This window comes from Triticum dicoccoides, chromosome 1B (genome assembly GCF_002162155.2).
Source record: "Triticum dicoccoides isolate Atlit2015 ecotype Zavitan chromosome 1B, WEW_v2.0, whole genome shotgun sequence".
Classification (NCBI taxonomy): Eukaryota; Viridiplantae; Streptophyta; class Magnoliopsida; order Poales; family Poaceae; genus Triticum; species Triticum dicoccoides.
Window position 1 is genome coordinate 169,429,033 of NC_041381.1, and position 4,399 is coordinate 169,433,431.

Sequence of the window (4,399 nt, forward strand, 5' to 3'; positions counted from 1 at the left end):
TGTCAGAATGGGCTCAGAGGCGGTCGTGTCACGTCTAATTGAAGTTACTAACCTACCCATATTTAGAGCAGTGGAAGTCGAGCCGATGGATTGTCCGTGTAATGGGTAGACAGTAATTTCCATCTCCCAAACACTTGGCTTCGGGCAGCCGATGTGGGAGTTGACATTTTGCCGCTTATTTCGAATTTTGGGACAATAAGCATCCACGTTTACCCTGGCAACTGAATTCAAATCCATTTTGTATTCCTATATGAATCTTTATAAATCATCCTATGTGTTTTTATATATCTTCAAAAGGACGACAAGGATGTATTCCACTGTCATATATGAATATGGTTTACAAATGCCGATACTCAAATTCAGAAGCTAGAATCCAGTTTAAGGTGAATTCGAATATTCGGAACACTTCATGTCCAACTCAAATGTCACACGCAACATAATGTGTACTCCCATTTAGATATGTACACAAGCGATGTATCAAGATTCAAATACCGAGTCAATCAACCAAGAATGTACAGAACTAACAGACATATAAACACTTATAGAGTATATGGATCAATAATATCAACTAGCATACATAAGCCAGGCCGCTGTATTTTTTTGCTACAACAACATCCTTTTTTTAGCCAGCATCTTGGCCCTTTCTGATGCGTGCCACTTATGTTCCATCTATACTACTATTATTTCTGAATGCACATTCAGCCCAATTGGCATATTTGTAGGTCTAGCACAACAATCCAAATGAAATATCTCCGAGTCTTATCAATTAATACAAACTTGTGCTCAAATAAAATTACAAACCAAAAAACAAAAAACAATTATTACATGATCTCTAAAACAAATGGTTTGATTGATTACATGAACAAACAACACAAATGTTATTCAACGATGGAAAGAACATTTCACCTATTATTTACCAAGTGGGAATTTAATTTCCTTTTTTCCTTTAGGACCTTAACAATGTGGTCAGTCTCAGCTTGCTTCGCTTTGAAATCCACCAAATATTTAATGGTTGTCTTGAGTACTGCTTGTGATTGTGCTGTTTGCTTCCTCAACATGTCAACTTCATCTTTAAGTGCAGAAGCAGAATCTCTTTCTACCACTAGTTTAGCCTCTAGAGCATCAACAGTTGGCAATTCATAATGCACGATTGGGCCGGTGCCACTGCTGTGGGATGATGCAACGTCCATGGGGACCTCGCTCTTTGATCTTGGGCTAACCTGTTTTGCCATTAAAGTCCCGATTGGATTAAAAAAAGTTGAAGTTAGCAAAACATCTGAACTGGGAGTTATAACAGCAAACCAGTTAAACAAACAAGGAATTAAAGAGTTTCAATTGGGTGCTAAAAAGTAGTTATTAACATCATTGTAACCGCTATTGCAGTAGCAAAGCAGTTAAACAAACAAGTATCTATTTAAGTTAAGGCAAACTGGTAAGTCTTAACAGTAAGTATCAAACACATGGATAGGCGCAGTCTACAATAGGATTAATAGGCTATGGCATTATGTAATCAATAGCAAACTAAATTAAGCCAAGCAACGTAATTGAACAGTTTTGCAATAAGTGGCTAACTAAAATTCCGAGAAGCAGGTAACTGAACTTACGCTAGTTCTTTGTACAGGCACACTGCAACTTCTTTTTCGCTTACAAGGTTGTATGAAGGAGTCCATGGCATCAATTGCTTGGATACGCAGTCCCAAAACTTCTTTCTTCCCACACTGCATTGGTAAGTCGAACAGTTAATCTGGTAAGATGGTGCATCCTTGATATGTTATATGAGGACGTGTAGTCATACTAGTTGTAGCCACACATATCACACTGGCTTTTACTATATATTTCATGCGATTACTTTTGGCATATTGAGATCTAAGCAATCTACAATAGGATGAAAATACTGGATCCTTCACATTATTGGCGAACTCAGTTCATAGAAACAAGCAATTCAACCATTCTGTGGGTAAATCAAAAGCGCCACTGGAATATTTTTCACTACCCAATCATACACGCAAAAAGGGGCGATGCTACCATAGGGGCTGGTATGGGCGGCCGCCTCAGGTGGCTGGAAAGTGTGCACCTAGTTAGAGTCGTCCAGGTTGGCCCAGGCTAGTTTTGTTCGTCCCAACACACGAGTAGGCAATGTAAAAAATGAAGAAAAATGTTTCAATTTGGATGGGCCAATAACATAAGTGCAAGGCAGGCCCTATAGCAGGCTCGCGGCCCAAACGAGCGCCTCCCATATCGATCGACAGCAGGAAAAATCCCAATTCATTTGCTCTAGCCTCCAGTCTGGTTCGCTCCTAACCTAGCCGCCGCTGGACAGACCGACACAACACTTCCTCGCGCCCTCGTTGGAGGGTGATCACCGGGCTTCAAGCGAATGGAAGGACAAGAAGATGAAGATCCAACCCTGGGTGTAGCTTGCGTGGGAGGCAGCAGCGACAGCACAGGCATGGCATCGAGCTTGCGCAAACGGACAGTCGCAGCTTGCAAGAGTAGCATGCGCAACGAGCAGGTACATCACATCCCTGATTATATCTAATTCAACTCTTCAATTACTGGCCAATAGTTAAACCTGACGGTGTTGTAAAACTGCTTGTATGTAGGGAATCTATGAGAAAATGAAACCAATTTCTACTTATTTTATTACTCCCCCAATCAATACTGAACTGACTGAATCTGATGTATCTAATCAAGTTTCCGATGCAAACATACAAGCTCATGTTGTTCTTGAGCCTGAAGTGTCTAATGAACAGACTGCTAATGAAGGATTTGATGCAAACATTTTACATGCTCCTGGTGATGAACATATAGTGTCTAATGAGGGATCTAATGCAAGCATTTTGCAAGCTCGTTGAAGGATTTAGTGTCTAATGATGATCTGCAATGTTGAGAGAGACAGAGATTTGCAGGCATTAATGACAAGCAAATTATAGTGCATTTTCATAGCTTGAGAAAACGTCGAGGCCATCTACCAGAAAGTCCCCGTATCATGACAACATAGCATAAATACTTTTCTAATCTGTTGTTTGAAACTATTGGCATACTTGTGCAGGATAGATATATTGATATGCAGTTTACACACTGGTTATACGTGCAATTACACTTTGATATTTTCATCCAGACAACGAATAATTCAAGCAGGTACAGACCATGTTTGTAGTCCTTGTACACCATGTTGCATTTTGTGTTTTTTGGTGCTTGCATCATTTAGTGTTTATAATCTGAACTACTTTGGATCATTAGCTGGTTTTCAAAGTGCATGTAGCTTCACATTTCTCAAGTTATGTTGATTTCCGGAGTGCAAGTGCCTTCGTATTTTTTAAGTTAAATGTTCACCCATGGTAACTTGAATTCGTGGATCCGCCACTACACACAAATCATACACGAATGCCAGTACAAACTAAATGAAATACAGGGACTTACGCTAGCTCATTGTACATGCTCACTATAGCTCTGCTTGCACTTGGGATGTTCCATGCACAAGTCCATGTTACCACTTGCTTGGATGTGCAGGCCTTGTGCTCCTTGCATCCCCCTCTGCATTTTTGACACGGCGAATGGTTGATCAAATAAGAGGAATCGACCTTGATGTTGTACCGGAGGACATATACTTACAAGGTTATACGGGTGTGCAGGATGTGTACCAGATCCCGTAGCACCGTCATGCTTTGCTAAAAAATGGATTTGCTTGTTTCAGATGATATCTCTAGAAGAAATAAGAGTTAAAGTCAGAGTTGCATAGGCGTGTAAGCTAAGAGAGCAGTGAAAGGATATCCAAACATCGTCGGAACAGTGCACAAGGGAGTGATGTGTGGATACCTAGTTCGGGCCGGCGTTTGGGCATGCTCGCCTAGCTAGAGTGCGGGTCACTTCAGAGCCGTTGAGGGTGATGCACTGGCGTTGGCTGGCTGCACACGGATGCAGATCTTGAGTGGCAGCAAAGCGCTATGATGCGGTGGACGAGACCATTGGTGAAGCCCCAACGGCCTCGGGGGGCGGAGGTGCGACGATGTGCTCGGTGAAGTAGCCCCGGTGAGTTGGGAGACAACGTCGGTGAAGCGCACCTGATGCGGTGGAAGTCGGTGTCTGTGAGGCACGTCGGTTGCAGCGGCCAACGTTGTCGGTGGACCACCCAGTGCGGCGGACGAGGGCGTAGATGAGGTAGCTTCGGTGCGGTGGTGAAGCCCGACCGTCGTCTTCATCGCCGTTGTCCGGCACAGAGGTGGGGAAAGAGATGAGACGAGGGGCGATTCAAACTTTGCTTTGGTTGGCGGCGAATTAGGGATTTGAGCAATCTGGGCGCGGAAGGGGACGATGGAGAAGAGAGATTTTGCAGGGCTGGAATTGGGGCCACCAGATATTTCAATCCGAAACATGGAAGTGCGAACTTATTTTGTCG